This window comes from Cervus elaphus, chromosome 10 (assembly GCF_910594005.1).
Source record: "Cervus elaphus chromosome 10, mCerEla1.1, whole genome shotgun sequence".
Taxonomy (NCBI): domain Eukaryota; kingdom Metazoa; phylum Chordata; class Mammalia; order Artiodactyla; family Cervidae; genus Cervus; species Cervus elaphus.
The window spans coordinates 12,669,778-12,687,310 of record NC_057824.1 but is presented as its reverse complement, the minus strand read 5'-3'; positions in this window follow the sequence as shown (position 1 = coordinate 12,687,310).

Here is a 17,533-nt window from a genome sequence, read left to right as displayed (position 1 = left end):
AAAACTCCAGAGGTACGCGGAGATCAGTGCCTCCAAAGGAGACGATGCCTGACTCCTCGTGAACCTTGATAGGAGTCCCAGGATTCCTGTGGCACGTGGAAAGGGACCCTTGTTCTCCCGCCTCAGCTGGAGAGGCGTCCCAATTGCTCTGCCAAGCCTCGAGGAGAATCCCGAGTTGTCCCTCGCAACTAGGCAGGAGTCCTGACGTCGCTGAACAAACACGTGTGTGGAAGGGCCATTCCCGTTGTAACTCGAAAACATACCCCAGGTTCCCGCCGCAACTCGAGAAAAACCTGAGACTTCCCCCTCGCCGTGAGTTGAGGCCCGATTCCCCTGCACTGCGTGCAGAATAATTCCGTGTTGCACATCACACATGAAAGGAGCCTTGATTACCTTGATGGCACTCCAGAGAAACCCCAAGAACACTGTTTCAAGGCTAGAGGGATCCTGAGGTCACTGTAGCAACACGAAAGAGCTCCGTGGACGAAAAATCAACTCGAGATGAGAGGTTAGTCCCTGGCTTCGACTCCAGAGGAATACCACCTTACCTCAAGCACCTCAAGAGGAGGCTTCTCTCAGCTCTATGTATGTGAGAGGGACCCTGATTTTGCGGCCTCAAGTGGAATGGACACTGCGATGCCCTGACACGAAATAAGGCCGGATATCCCTGCAGTGACTTGAATGCAGGCTCGTCTTGCATCTCCCAAAAAGAAAGGTTGTCTGAATCCCCTGTGGAGACCACAGAGAAAGACCTAGTTCCCCACCTCATCGCGACCGGAGGCCTCACATCCTTTGAAAACTCCAGAGGTACGCGGAGATCAGTGCCTCCAAAGGAGACGATGCTTAAATCCTCGTGAAACTTGATAGGAGTCCCAGGATTCCTGTGGCACGTGGAAAGGGACCCTTGGTCTCCCGCCTCAGCTGGAGAGGCGTCCCAATTGCCCTGCCAAGCCTCGAGGAGAATCCCGAGTTGTCCCTCGCAACTAGGCAGGAGTCTGACGTCGCTGAACAAACACGTGGGTGGAAGGGCCATCCCCGTCGTAACTCGAGAATATACCCCAGGTTCCCGCCGCAACTCGAGAAAAACCATGAGACTTCCCCCTCGCCGCGAGATGAGGCCCGATTCCCTGCACTGCGTGCAGAGCAATTCCGTGTTGCACATCACACATGAAAGGAGCCTTGATTTCCTTAATGGCACTCCAGAGAAACCCCAAGAACACTGTTTCAAGACTAGAGGGATCCTGAGGTCACTGTAGCAACACGAAAGAGCTACGTGGACCAAAAATCAACTCGAGATGAGAGGTTAGTCCCTGGCTTCGACTCCAGCGGAATACCACCTTACCACAAGCACCTCAAGAGGAGGCTTCTCTCAGCTCTAGGTATCTGAGAGTGACCCTGAGTTTGCGGCCTCAAGTGGAATGGAAACTGCGATGCCCTGACGCGAAATAAGGCCGGTTATCCCTGCAGGGACTTGAATGCAGGCTCGTCTTGCATCTCCCAAGATGAAAGGATATCTGAATCCCCTGTGGAGACCACAGAGAAAGACCTAGTTCCCCACCTCATCGCGACCGGATGCCTCACATCCTTTGAAAACTCCAGAGGTACGCGTATATCAGTGCCTCCAAAGGAGACGATGCCTGACTCGTCGTGAACCTTGATAGGAGTCCCAGGATTCCTGTGGCTCGTGGAAAGGGACCCTTGGTCTCCCGCCTCAGCTGGAGCGGCGTACCAATTGCCCTGCCAAGCCTCGAGGAGAATCCCGAGTTGTTCCTCGCAACTAGGCAGGAGTCCTGACGTCGCTGAACAAACACGTGGGTGGAAGGGCCATCCCCGTCGTAACTCGAGAATATACCCCAGGTTCCCGCCGCAACTCGAGAAAAACCATGAGACTTCCCCCTCGCCGCGAGATGAGGCCCGATTCCCCTGACCTGCGTGCAGAGCAATTCCGTGTTGCACATCACACATGAAAGGAACCTTGATTTCCTTGATGGCACTCCAGAGAAACCCCAAGAACACTGTTTCAAGGCTAGAGGGATCCTGAGGTCACTGTAGCCACACGAAAGAGCTCCGTGGACCAAAAATCAACTCGAGATGAGAGGTTAGTCCCTGGCTTCGACTCCAGAGGAATACCACCTTACTACAAGCACCTCAAGAGGAGGATTCTCTCAGCTCTAGGTATATGAGAGGGACCCTGAGTTTGCGGCCTCTAGTGGAATGGTCACCACGATGCCCTGACTCGAAATAAGGCTGGATATCCCTGCAGTAACTTGAATGCAGGCTCGTCTTGCATCTGCCAAGATGAAAGCATGTCTGAATCCCCAGTGGAGACCACAGAGAAAGACCTAGTTCCCCACCTCATCGCGACCGGAGGCCTCACATCCTTTGAAAACTCCAGAGGTACGCGGAGATCAGTGCCTCCAAAGGAGACGATGCCTGACTCCTCGTGAAACTTGATAGGAGTCCCAGGATTCCTGTGGCACGTGGAAAGGGACCCTTGTTCTCCCGCCTCAGCTGGAGAGGCGTCCCAATTGCCCTGCCAAGCCTCGAGGAGAATCCCGAGTTGTCCCTCGCAACTAGGCAGGAGTCCTGACATCGCTGAACAAACACGTGTGTGGAAGGGCCATTCCCGTTGTAACTGGAAAACATACCCCAGGTTCCCGCCGCAACTCGAGAAAAACCTGAGACTTCCCCCTCGCCGTCAGATGAGTCCCGATTCCCCTGCACTGCGTGCAGAATAATTCCGTGTTGCACATCACACATGAAAGGAGCCTTGATTTCCTTGATGGCACTCCAGAGAACCCCCAAGAACACTGTTTCAAGGCTAGAGGGATCCTGAGGTCACTGTAGCAACATGAAAGAGCTCCGTGGACCAAAAATCAACTCGAGATGAGAGGTTAGTCCCTGGCTTCGACTCCAGAGGAATAACACCTTACCTAAAGCACCTCAAGAGGAGGCTTCTCTCAGCTCTATGTATGTGACAGGGACCCTGAATTTGCGGCCTCAAGTGGAATGGACACTGCGATGCCCTGACGCGAAATAAGGCCGGATATCCCTGCAGTGACTTGAATGCAGGCTCGTCTTGCATCTCCCAAGACGAAAGGATGTCTGAATCCCCTGTGGAGACCACAGAGAAAGATCTAGTACCCCACCTCATCGCGACCGGAGGCCTCACATCCTTTGAAAACTCAAGAGGTACGCGGAGATCAGTGCCTCCAAAGGAGACGATGCCTGAATCCTCGTGAAACTTGATAGGAGTCCCAGGATTCCTGTGGCACGTGGAAAGGGACCCTTGGTCTCACGCCTCAGCTGGAGAGGCGTCCAAATTGCCCTGCCAAGCCTTGAGGAGAATCCCGAGTTGTCCCTCGCAACTCGGCAGGAGTCTGACGTCGATGAACAAACACGTGGGTGGAAGGGCCATCCCCGTCGTAACTCGAGAATATACCCAAGGTTCCCGCCGCAACTCGAGAAAAACCATGAGTCTTCCCCCTCGCCGCGAGATGAGGCCAGATTCTCCGGCACTGCGTGCAGAGCAATTCCGTGCTGCACATCACACATGAAAGGAACCTTGATTTCCTTGATGGCACTCCAGAGAAACCCCTAGAACACTGTTTCAAGGCTAGAGGGATCCTGAGGTCACTGTAGCAACACGAAAGAGCTCCGTGGACCAAAAATCAACTCGAAATGAGAGGTTAGTTCCTGGCTTCGACTCCAGAGGAATACCACCTTACTACAAGCACCTCAAGAGGAGGATTCTCTCAGCTCTAGGTATATGAGAGGGACCCTGAGTTTGCGGCCTCAAATGGAATGGACACCGCGATGCCCTGACTCGAAATAAGGCTGGATATCCCTGCAGTAACTTGAATGCAGGCTCGTCTTGCATCTGCCAAGATGAAAGGATGTCTGAATCCCCTGTGGAGACCACAGAGAAAGACCTAGTTCCCCACCTCATCGCGACCGGAGGCCTCACATCCTTTGAAAACTCCAGAGGTACGCGGAGATCAGTGCCTCCAAAGGAGACGATGCCTGACTCCTCGTGAAACTTGATAGGAGTCCCAGGATTCCTGTGGCACGTGGAAAGGGACCCTTGGTCTCCCGCCTCAGATGGAGAGGCGTCCCAATTGCCCTGCCAAGCCTCGAGGAGAATCCCGAGTTGTCCCTCGCAACTAGGCAGGAGTCCTGACGTCGCTGAACATACACGTGTGTGGAAGGGCCATCCCCGTTGTAACTCGAAAACATACCCCAGGTTCCCGCCGCAACTCGAGAAAAACCTGAGACTTCCCCCTCCCCGCAAAATGAGGCCCGATACTTTGCACTGCATGCAGAGCAATTCCGTGTTGCACATCACACATGAAAGGAACCTTGATTTCCTTGATGGCATTCCAGAGAAACCCCAAGAACACTGTTTCAAGGCTAGAGGGATCCTGAGGTCACTGTAGCAACAAGAAAGACCTCCGTGGACCAAAAATCAACTCGAGATGAGTGGTTAGTCCCTGGCTTCGATTCCAGAGGAATACCACCTTACCACAAGCACCTCAAGAGGAGGCTTCACTCAGCTCTAGGTATGTGAGAGGGACCCTGAGTTTGCGGCCTCAAGTGGAATGGACACTGCGATGCCCTGACTCGAAATAAGGCCGGATATCCCTGCAGTGACTTGAATGCAGGCTCGTCTTGCATCTCCCAAGACGAAATGATGTCTGAATCCACTGTGGAGACCACAGAGAAAACCTACTTCCCCACCTCATCGCAACCGGAGGCCTCAAATCCTTTGAAAACTCCAGAGGTACGCGGAGATCAGTGCCTCCAAAGGAGACGATGCCTGACTCCTCGTGAAACTTGATAGGAGTCCCAGGATTCCTGTGGCACAAGGAAAGGGACACTTGGTCTACCGCCGCAGCTGGAGAGGCGTCCCAATTGCCCTGCCAAACCCCCAGGAGAATCCCGAGTTGTCCCTCGCAACTAGGCAGGAGTCCTGACGTCGCTGAACAAACACGTGGGTGGAAGGGCCATCCCCGTCGTAACTCGAGAATATACCCCAGGTTCCCGCCGCAACTCGAGAAAAACCATGAGACTACCCCCTCGCTGCGAGATGAGGCCCGATTCCCCTGCACTGCGGGCAGAGCAATTCCGTGTTGCACATCACACATGAAAGGAGCCTTGATTTCCTTGATGGCACTCCAGAGAAACCCCAAGAACACTGTTTCAAGGCTAGAGGGATCCTGAGGTCACTGTAGCAACAAGAAAGAGCTCCGTGGACCAAAAATCAACTCGAGATGAGAGGTTAGTCCCTGGATTCGACTCCAGAGGAATAGCACCTTACCACAAGCACCTCAAGAGGAGGCTTCTCTCAGCTCTAGGTATGTGAGAGGGACCCTGAGTTTGCGGCCTCAAGTGGAATGGATACCACGATGCCCTGACTCGAAATAAGGCCGGATATCCCTGCAGTGACTTGAATGCAGGCTCGTCTTGCATCTCCCTAGACGAAAGGATGTCTGAATCCCCTGTGGAGACCACAGAGAAAGACCTAGTTCCCCACCTCATCGCGACCGGAGGCCTCACATTCTTTGAAAACTCCAGAGGTACGCGGAGATCAGTGCCTCCAAAGGAGACGATGCCTGACTCCTCGTGAAAATTGATAGGAGTCCCAGGATTCCTGTGGCACGTGGAAAGGGACCCTTGGTCTCCCGCCTCAGCTGGAGAGGCGTCCCAATTGCCCTGCCAAGCCTCGAGGAGAATCCCGTGTTGTCCCTCGCAACTAGGCAGGAGTCCTGACGTCGCTGAACAAACACGTGGGTGGAAGGGCCATCCCCGTCGTAACTCGAGAATATACCCCAGGTTCCCACAGCAACTCGAGAAAAACCATGAGACTTCCCCCTCGCCACAAAATGAGGCCCGATACCCTGTACTGCGTGCAGAGCAATTCCCTGTTGCACATCACACATGAAAGGAGCCTTGATTTCCTTGATGGCACCCCAGAGAAACCCCAAGAACACTGTTTCAAGGCTAGCGGGAAACTGAGGTCACTGTAGCAACACGAAAGAGCTCCGTGGGCCAAGAATCAACTCGAGATGAGAGGTTAGTCCCTGGCTTCGACTCCAGAGGAATACCACCTTACCACAAGCGCCTCAAGAGGAGACTTCTCTCAGCTCTATGTATGTGAGAGGGACCCTGATTTTGCGGCCTCAAGTGGAATGGACACCGCGATGCCCTGACTCGATATAAGGCCGGATATCCCTGCAGTGACTTGAATGCAGGCTCGTCTTGCATCTCCCAAGATGAAAGGATGTCTGAATCCCCTGTGGAGACCACAGAGAAAGACCTAGTTCCCCACCTCATCGCGACCCGAGGCCTCAGATCTTTTGAAAACTCAAGAGGTACGCGGAGATCAGTGCCTCCAAAGGAGACGATGCCTGACTCCTCGTGAAACTTGATAGGATTCCCAGGATTACTGTGGCACGTGGAAAGGGACCCTTGGTCTCCCGCCTCAGATGGAGAGGCGTCACAATTGCCCTGCCAAGCCTCGAGGAGAATCCCGCGTTGTCCTTCGCAACTAGGCAGGAGTCCTGACATGGCTGAACAAACACGTGGGTGGAAGGGCCATCCCCGTCGTAACTCGAGAATATACCCCAGGTTCCCGCCGCAACTCGAGAAAAACCATGAGACTTCCCCCTCGCCGCGAGATGAGGCCCGATTCCCCTGCACTGCGTGCAGAGCAATTCCGTGTTGCACATCACACATGAAAGGAGCCTTGATTTCGTTGATGGCACTCCAGAGAAACCCCAAGAACACTGTTTCAAGGCTAGAGGGATCCTGAGGTCACTGTAGCAACACGAAAGAGCTCCGTGGACCAAAAATCAACTCGAGATGAGAGGTTAGTCCCTGGCTTCGACTCCAGAGGAATACCACCTTACCACAAGCACCTCAAGAGCAGGATTATCTCAGCTCTAGCTATGTGAGAGGGACCCTGAGTTTGTGGCCTCAAGTGGAATGGACACCGCGAAGCCCTGACTCGAAATAAGGCTGGATATCCCTGCAGTGACTTGAATGCAGGCTCGTCTTGCATCTCCCAAGACGAAATGATGTCTGATTCCACTGTGGAGACCACAGAGAAAACCTACTTCCCCACCTCATCGCAACCGGAGGCCTCAAATCCTTTGAAAACTCCAGAGGTACGCGGAGATCAGTGCCTCCAAAGGAGACGATGCCTGACTCCTCGTGAAACTTGATAGGAGTCCCAGGATTCCTGTGGCACATGGAAAGGGACCCTTGGTCTACCGCCTCAGCTGGAGAGGCGTCCCAATTGCCCTGCCAAGCCCCCAGGAGAATCCCGAGTTGTCCCTCGAAACTAGGCAGGAGTCCTGACGTCGCTGAACAAACACGTGGGTGGAAGGGCCTTCCCCGTCGTAACTCGAGCATATACCCCAGGTTCCCGCCGCACCTCGAGAAAAACCATGAGACTACCCCCTCGCCGCGAGATGAGGCCCGATTCCCCTGCACTGCGGGCAGAGCAATTCCGTGTTGCACATCACACATGAAAGGAGCCTTGATTTCCTTGATGGCACTCCAGAGAAACCCCAAGAACACTGTTTCAAGGCTAGAGGGATCCTGAGGTCACTGTAGCAACACGAAAGAGCTCCGTGGACCAAAAATCAACTCGAGATGAGAGGTTAGTCCCTGGCTTCCACTCCAGAGGAACACCACCTTACCACAAGCACCTCAAGATGACGCTTCTCTCAGCTCTACGTATGTGAGAGGGACCCTGAGTTTGCGGCCTCAAGTGGAATGGACACCGTGATGCCCTGACTCGAAATAAGGCCGGATATCCTTGCAGTGACTTGAATGCAGGCTCGTCTTGCATCTCCCAAGACGAAAGTATGTCTGAATCCCTAGTGGAGACCATAGAAAAAGACCTAGTTCCCCACCTCATCACGACCAGAGGCCTCACATCCTTTGAAAACCCCAGAGGTACACGAAGATCAGTGCCTTCAAAGGAGACGATGGCTGACTCCTCGTGAAACTTGATAGGAGTCCCAGGATTCCTGTGGCACATGGAAAGGGACACTTGGTCGCCCCCCTCAGCTGGAGAGGCGTCCCAATTGCCCTGCCAAGCCTCGAGGAGAATCCCGAGTTGTCCCTCGCAACTAGGCAGGAGTCCTGACGTCGCTGAACAAGCATATGTGTGGAAGGGCCATCCCTGTCGTAACTCAAGTTTATACCCCAGGTTCCCGCCGCAACTCGAGAAAAACCATGAGACTTCCCCCTCGCTGAAAAATGGGGCCCCATACCGTGCACTGCGTGCAGAGCAATTCCGTGTTGCACATCACACATGAAAGGAGCCTTGATTTCCTTGATGGCACTCCAGAGAAACCCCAAGAACACTGTTTCAAGGCTAGAGGGATCCTGAGGTCACTGTAGCAACACGAAAGAGCTCCGTGGACCAAAAATCAACTCGAGATGAGAGGTTAGTCCCTGGCTTCGACTCCAGAGGAATACCACCTTACCACAAGCACCTCAAGAGCAGGATTATCTCAGCTCTAGCTATGTGAGAGGGACCCTGAGTTTGCGGCCTCAAGTGGAATGGACACCGCGAAGCCCTGACTCGAAATAAGGCCGGATATCCCTGCAGTGACTTGAATGCAGGCTCGTCTTGCATCTCCCAAGACGAAATGATGTCTGAATCCACTGTGGAGACCACAGAGAAAACCTACTTCCCCACCTCATCGCAACCGGAGGCCTCAAATCCTTTGAAAACTCCAGAGGTACGCGGAGATCAGTGCCTCCAAAGGAGACGATGCCTGACTCCTCGTGAAACTTGATAGGAGTCCCAGGATTCCTGTGGCACATGGAAAGGGACCCTTGGTCTACCGCCTCAGCTGGAGAGGCCTCCTAGTTGCCCTGCCAAGCCCGCAGGAGAATCCCGAGTTGTCCCTCGCAACTAGGCAGGAGTCCTGACATTGCTGAACAAACACGTGGGTGGAAGGGCCATCCCCGTCGTAACTCGAGAATATACCCCAGGTTCCCGCCGCAACTCGAGAAAAACCATGAGACTACCCCCTCGCCGCGAGATGAGACCCGGTTCCCCTGCACTGCGGGCAGAGCAATTCCGTGTTGCACATCACACATGAAAGGAGCCTTGATTTCCTTGATGGCACTCCAGAGAAACCCCAAGAACACTGTTTCAAGGCTAGAGGGATCCTGAGGTCACTGTAGCAACACGAAAGAGCTCCGTGGACCAAAAATCAACTCGAGATGAGAGGTTAGTCCCTGGATTCGACTCCAGAGGAATACCACCTTACCACAAGCACCTCAAGAGGAGGCTTCTCTCAACTCTAGCTATGTGAGAGGGACCCTGAGTTTGCGGCCTCAAGTGGAATGGATACCACGATGCCCTGACTCGAAATACGGCCGGTTATCCCTGCAGTGACTTGAATGCAGACTCGTCTTGCATCTCCCAAGACGAAAGGATGTCTGAATCCCCTGTGGAGACCACAGAGAAAGACCTAGTTCCACACCTCATCGCGACCGGAGGCCTCACATTCTTTGAAAACTCCAGAGGTACGCGGAGTGCCTCCAAAGGAGACGATACCTGACTCCTCGTGAAAATTGATAGGAGTCCCAGGATTCCTGTGGCACGTGGAAAGGGACCCTTGGTCTCCCGACTCAGCTGGAGAGGCATCCCAATTGCCCTGCCAAGCCTCGAGGAGAATCCCGAGTTGTCCCTCGCAACTAGGCAGGAGTCCTGACGTCGCTGAACAAACACGTGGGTGGAAGGGCCATCCCCGTCGTAACTCGAGAATATACCCCAGGTTCCCTCCGCAATTCGAGAAAAACCATGAGACTTCCCCCTCGCCGCGAGATGAGGTCCGATTCCCCTGCACTGCGTGCAGAGCAATTCCGTGTTGCACATCACACATGAAAGGAGCCTTGATTTCGTTGATGGCACTCCAGAGAAACCCCGAGAACACTGTTTCAAGGCGAGAGGGATCCTGAGGTCACTGTAGCAACACGAAAGAGCTCCGTGGACCAAAAATCAACTCGAGATGAGAGGTTAGTCCCTGGATTCGACTCCAGAGGAATAGCACCTTACCACAAGCACCTCAAGAGGAGGCTTCTCTCAGCTCTAGGTATGTGAGAGGGACCCTGAGTTTGCGGCCTCAAGTGGAATGGATACCACGATGCCCTGACTCGAAATAAGGCCGGATATCCCTGCAGTGACTTGAATGCAGGCTCGTCTTGCATCTCCCAAGACGAAAGGATGTCTGAATCCCCTGTGGAGACCACAGAGAAAGACCTAGTTCCCCACCTCATCGCGACCGGAGGCCTCACATTCTTTGAAAACTCCAGAGGTACGCGGAGATCAGTGCCTCCAAAGGAGACGATGCCTGACTCCTCGTGAAAATTGATAGGAGTCCCAGGATTCCTGTGGCACGTGGAAAGGGACCCTTGGTCTCCCGCCTCAGCTGGAGAGGCGTCCCAATTGCCCTGCCAAGCCTCGAGGAGAATCCCGTGTTGTCCCTCGCAACTAGGCAGGAGTCCTGACGTCGCTGAACAAACACGTGGGTGGAAGGGCCATCCCCGTCGTAACTCGAGAATATACCCCAGGTTCCCACAGCAACTCGAGAAAAACCATGAGACTTCCCCCTCGCCACAAAATGAGGCCCGATACCCTGTACTGCGTGCAGAGCAATTCCCTGTTGCACATCACACATGAAAGGAGCCTTGATTTCCTTGATGGCACTCCAGAGAAACCCCAAGAACACTGTTTCAAGGCTAGAGGGATCCTGAGGTCACTGTAGCAACACGAAAGAGCTCCGTGGACCAAGAATCAACTCGAGATGAGAGGTTAGTCCCTGGCTTCGACTCCAGAGGAATACCACCCTACCACAAGCACCTCAAGAGGAGGTTTCTCTCAGCTCTTGGTATGTGAGAGGGACCCTGATTTTGCGGCCTCAAGTGGAATGGACACCGCGATGCCCTGACTCGATATAAGGCCGGATATCCCTGCAGTGACTTGAATGCAGGCTCGTCTTGCATCTCCCAAGATGAAAGGATGTCTGAATCCCCTGTGGAGACCACAGAGAAAGACCTACTTCCCCACCTCATCGCTACCCGAGGCCTCAGATCTTTTGAAAACTCAAGAGGTACGCGGAGATCAGTGCCTCCAAAGGAGACGATGCCTGACTCCTCGTGAAACTTGATAGGATTCCCAGGATTCCTGTGGCACGTGGAAAGGGACCATTGGTCTCCTGCCTCAGATGGAGAGGCGTCACAATTGCCCTGCCAAGCCTCGAGGAGAATCCCGCGTTGTCCCTCGCAACTAGGCAGGAGTCCTGACATGGCTGAACAAACACGTGGGTGGAAGGGCCATCCCCGTCGTAACTCGAGAATATACCCCATGTTCCCACCGCAAATCGAGAAAAACCATGAGACTTCCCCCTCGCCGCGAGATGAGGCTGGATTCCGCTGCACTGCGTGCAGAGCAATTCCGTGTTGCACATCACACATGAAAGGAGCCTTGATTTCCTTGATGGCACTCCAGAGAAACCCCAAGAACACTGTTTCAAGGCTAGAGGGATCCTGAGGTCACTGTAGCAACACGAAAGAGCTCCGTGGACCAAAAATCAAATCGAGATGAGAGGTTAGTCCCTGGCTTCGACTCCAGAGGAATACCACCTTACCACAAGCACCTCAAGAGGAGGCTTCTCTCAGCTCTAGCTATGTGAGAGGGACCCTGAGTTTGCGGCCTCAAGTGGAATTGACACCGCGATGCCCTGACTCGGAATAAGGCCGGATATCCCTGCAGTGACTTAAATGCAGGCTCGTTTTGCATCTCCAAGACGAAAGGATGTCTGAATCCCCTGTGGAGACCACAGAGAAAGACGTAGTTTCCCACCTCATCGCGACCGGAGGCCTCACATCCTTTGAAAACTCCAGAGGTACGCGGAGATCAGTGCCTCCAAAGGAGACGATGCCTGACTCCTCGTGAAACTTGATAGGAGTACCAGGATTCCTGTGGCACCTGGAAAGGGACCCTTGGTCTCCCGCCTCAGCTGGAGAGGCGTCCCGATTGCCCTGACAAGCCTCGAGGAGAATCCCGAGTTGTCCCTCGCAACTAGGCAGGAGTCCTGACATGGCTGAACGAACACATGGGTGGAAGGGCCATCCCCGTCGTAACTCGAGAATATACCCCAGGTTCCCGCCGCAACTCGAGAAAAACCATGAGACTTCCCCCTCGCCGCGAGATGAGGCCGATTCCCCTGCACTGCGTGCAGAGCAATTCCGTGTTGCACATCACACATGAAAGGAGCCTTGATTTCCTTGATGGCACTCCAGAGAAACCCCAAGAACACTGTTTCAAGGCTAGAGGGATCCTGAGGTCACTGTAGCAACACGAAAGAGCTCCGTGGACCAAAAATCAAGTCGAGATGATAGGTTAGTCCCTGGCTTCGACTCCAGAGGAATACCACCTTACCACAAGCACATCAAGAGGAGGCTTCTCTCAGCTCTAGCTATGTGAGAGGGACCCTGAGTTTGTGGCCTCAAGTGGAATGGACACCGCGAAGCCCTGACTCGAAATAAGGCCGGATATCCCTGCAGTGACTTGAATGCAGGCTCGTCTTGCATCTCCCAAGACGAAATGATGTCTGAATCCACTGTGGAGACCACAGAGAAAACCTAGTTCCCCACCTCATCGCAACCGGAGGCCTCAAATCCTTTGAAAACTCCAGAGGTACGCGGAGATCAGTGCCTCCAAAGGAGACGATGCCTGACTCCTCGTGAAATTTGATAGGAGTCCCAGGATTCCTGTGGCACATGGAAAGGGACCCTTGGTCTACCGCCTCAGCTGGAGAGGCCTCCTAGTTGCCCTGCCAAGCCCGCAGGAGAATCCCGAGTTGTCCCTCGCAACTAGGCAGGAGTCCTGACATTGCTGAACAAACACGTGGGTGGAAGGGCCATCCCCGTCGTAACTCGAGAATATACCCCAGGTTCCCGCCGCAACTCGAGAAAAACCATGAGACTACCCCCTCGCCGCGAGATGAGACCCGGTTCCCCTGCACTGCGGGCAGAGCAATTCCGTGTTGCACATCACACATGAAAGGAGCCTTGATTTCCTTGATGGCACTCCAGAGAAACCCCAAGAACACTGTTTCAAGGCGAGAGGGATCCTGAGGTCACTGTAGCAACACGAAAGAGCTCCGTGGACCAAAAATCAACTCCAGATGAAAGGTAAGTCCCTGGCTTCGACTCCAGAGGAATACCACCTTACCACAAGCACCTCAAGAGCAGGATTATCTCAGCTCTAGCTATGTGAGAGGGACCCTGAGTTTGTGGCCTCAAGTGGAATGGACACCACGAAGCCCTGACTCGAAATAAGGCCGGATATCCCTGCAGTGACTTGAATGCAGGCTCGTCTTGCATCTCCCAAGACGAAATGATGTCTGAATCCACTGTGGAGACCACAGAGAAAACCTACTTCCCCACCTCATCGCAACCGGAGGCCTCGAATCCTTTGAAAACTCCAGAGGTACGCGGAGATCAGTGCCTCCAAAGGAGACGATGCCTGACTCCTCGTGAAACTTGATAGGAGTCCCAGGATTCCTGTGGCACATGGAAAGGGACCCTTGGTCTACCGCCTCAGCTGGAGAGGCGTCCCAATTGCCCTGCCAAGCCCCCAGGAGAATCCCGAGTTGTCCCTCGCAACTAGGCAGGAGTCCTGACGTCGCTGAACAAAAACGTGGGTGGAAGGGCCTTCCCCGTCGTAACTCGATAATATACCCCAGGTTCCCGCCGCACCTCGAGAAAAACCATGAGACTACCCCCTCGCCGCGAGATGAGGCCCGATTCCCCTGCACTGCGGGCAGAGCAATTCCGTGTTGCACATCACACATGAAAGGAGCCTTGATTTCCTTGATGGCACTCCAGAGAAACCCCAAGAACACTGTTTCAAGGCTAGAGGGATCCTGAGGTCACTGTAGCAACACGAAAGAGCTCCGTGGACCAAGAATCAACTCGAGATGAGAGGTTAGTCCCTGGCTTCGACTCCAGAGGAATACCACCCTACCACAAGCACCTCAAGAGGAGGCTTATCTCAGCTCTTGGTATGTGAGAGGGACCCTGATTTTGCGGCCTCAAGTGGAATGGACACCGCGATGCCCTGACTCGATATAAGGCCGGATATCCCTGCAGTGACTTGAATGCAGGCTCCTCTTGCATCTCCCAAGATGAAAGGATGTCTGAATCCCCTGTGGAGACCACAGAGAAAGACCTACTTCCCCACCTCATCGCTACCCGAGGCCTCAGATCTTTTGAAAACTCAAGAGGTACGCGGAGATCAGTGCCTCCAAAGGAGACGATGCCTGACTCCTCGTGAAACTTGATAGGATTCCCAGGATTCCTGTGGCACGTGGAAAGGGACCATTGGTCTCCCGCCTCAGATGGAGAGGCGTCACAATTGCCCTGCCAAGCCTCGAGGAGAATCCCGCGTTGTCCCTCGCAACTAGGCAGGAGTCCTGACATGGCTGAACAAACACGTGGGTGGAAGGGCCATCCCCGTCGTAACTCGAGAATATACCCCATGTTCCCGCCGCAAATCGAGAAAAACCATGAGACTTCCCCCTCGCCGCGAGATGAGGCCGGATTCCGCTGCACTGCGTGCAGAGCAATTCCGTGTTGCACATCACACATGAAAGGAGCCTTGATTTCCTTGATGGCACTCCAGAGAAACCCCAAGAACACTGTTTCAAGGCTAGAGGGATCCTGAGGTCACTGTAGCAACACGAAAGAGCTCCGTGGACCAAAAATCAAATCGAGATGAGAGGTTAGTCCCTGGCTTCGACTCCAGAGGAATACCACCTTACCACAAGCACCTCAAGAGGAGGCTTCTCTCAGCTCTAGCTATGTGAGAGGGACCCTGAGTTTGCGGCCTCAAGTGGAATGGACACCGCGATGCCCTGACTCGGAATAAGGCCGGATATCCCTGCAGTGACTTAAATGCAGGCTCGTTTTGCATCTCCAAGACGAAAGGATGTCTGAATCCCCTGTGGAGACCACAGAGAAAGACGTAGTTCCCCACCTCATCGCGACCGGAGGCCTCACATCCTTTGAAAACTCCAGAGGTACGCGGAGATCAGTGCCTCCAAAGGAGACGATGCCTGACTCCTCGTGAAACTTGATAGGAGTACCAGGATTCCTGTGGCACCTGGAAAGGGACCCTTGGTCTCCCGCCTCAGCTGGAGAGGCGTCCCGATTGCCCTGCCAAGCCTCGAGGAGAATCCCGAGTTGTCCCTCGCAACTAGGCAGGAGTCCTGACATGGCTGAACGAACACATGGGTGGAAGGGCCATCCCCGTCGTAACTCGAGAATATACCCCAGGTTCCCGCCGCAACTCGAGAAAAACCATGAGACTTCCCCCTCGCCGCGAGATGAGGCCCGATTCCCCTGCACTGCGTGAAGAGCAATTCCGTGTTGCACATCACACATGAAAGGAGCCTTGATTTCCTTGATGGCACTCCAGAGAAACCCCAAGAACACTGTTTCAAGGCTAGAGGGATCCTGAGGTCACTGTAGCAACACGAAAGAGCTCCGTGGACCAAAAATCAAGTCGAGATGATAGGTTAGTCCCTGGCTTCGACTCCAGAGGAATACCACCTTACCACAAGCACATCAAGAGGAGGCTTCTCTCAGCTCTAGCTATGTGAGAGGGACCCTGAGTTTGTGGCCTCAAGTGGAATGGACACCGCGAAGCCCTGACTCGAAATAAGGCCGGATATCCCTGCAGTGACTTGAATGCAGGCTCGTCTTGCATCTCCCAAGACGAAATGATGTCTGAATCCACTGTGGAGACCACAGAGAAAACCTAGTTCCCCACCTCATCGCAACCGGAGGCCTCAAATCCTTTGAAAACTCCAGAGGTACGCGGAGATCAGTGCCTCCAAAGGAGACGATGCCTGACTCCTCGTGAAACTTGATAGGAGTCCCAGGATTCCTGTGGCACATGGAAAGGGACCCTTGGTCTCCCGCCTCAGCTGGAGAGGCGTCCCAATTGCCCTGCCAAGCCCCCAGGAGAATCCCGAGTTGTCCCTCGCAACTAGGCAGGAGTCCTGACGTCGCTGAACAAACACGTGGGTGGAAGGGCCTTCCCCGTCGTAACTCGAGAATATACCCCAGGTTCCCGCCGCACCTCGAGAAAAACCATGAGACTACCCCCTCGCCGCGAGATGAGGCCCGATTCCCCTGCACTGCGGGCAGAGCAATTCCGTGTTGCACATCACACATGAAAGGAGCCTTGATTTCCTTGATGGCACTCCAGAGAAACCCCAAGAACACTGTTTCAAGGTTAGAGGGAAACTGAGGTCACTGTAGCAACATGAAAGAGCTCCGTGGACCAAGAATCAACTCGAGATGAGAGGTTAGTCCCTGGCTTCGACTCCAGAGGAATACCACCTTACCACAAGCACCTCAAGAGGAGGCTTCTCTCAGCTCTAGGTATGTGAGAGGGACCCTGATTTTGTGGCCTCAAGTGGAATGGACACCGCGATGCCCTGACTCGATATAAGGCCGGATATCCCTGCAGTGACTTGAATGCAGGCTCGTCTTGCATCTCCCAAGATGAAAGGATGTCTGAATCCCCTGTGGAGACCACAGAGAAAGACCTACTTCCCCACGTCATCGCGACCCGAGGACTGAGATCTTTTGAAAACTCAAGAGGTACGCGGAGATCAGTGCCTCCAAAGGAGACGATGCCTGACTCCTCGTGAAACTTGATAGAAGTCCCAGGATTCCTGTGGCACGTGGAAAGGGACCCTTGGTCTCCCGCCTCAGATGGAGAGGCGTCCCAATTGCCCTGCCAAGCCTCGAGGAGAATCCCGCGTTGTCCCTCGCAACTAGGCAGGAGTCCTGACATGGCTGAACAAACACGTGGGTGGAAGGGCCATCCCCGTTGTAACTCGAGAATATACCCCATGTTCCCGCCGCAAATCGAGAAAAACCATGAGACTTCCCCCTCGCCGCGAGATGAGGCCCGATTCCCCTGCACTGCGTGCAGAGCAATGCCCTGTTGCACATCACACAGGGAAGGAGCCTTGATTTCCTTGATGGCACTCCAGAGAAACCCCAAGAACACTGTTTCAAGGCTAGAGGGATCCTGAGGTCACTGTAGCAACACGAAAGAGCTCCGTGGACCAAAAATCAACTCGAGATGAGAGGTTAGTCCCTGGCTTCGACTCCAGAGGAATACCACCTTACCACAAGCACCTCAAGAGGAGGCTTCTCTCAGCTCTAGGTATGTGAGAGGGACCCTGAGTTTGCGGCCTCAAGTGGAATGGACACCGCGATGCCCTGACGCGGAATAAGGCCGGATATCCCTGCAGTGACTTAAATGCAGGCTCGTTTTGCATCTCCAAGACGAAAGGATGTCTGAATCCCCTGTGGAGACCACAGAGAAAGACGTAGTTCCCCACCTCATCGCGACCGGAGGCCTCACATCCTTTGAAAACTCCAGAGGTACGCGGAGATCAGTGCTTCCAAAGGAGACGAT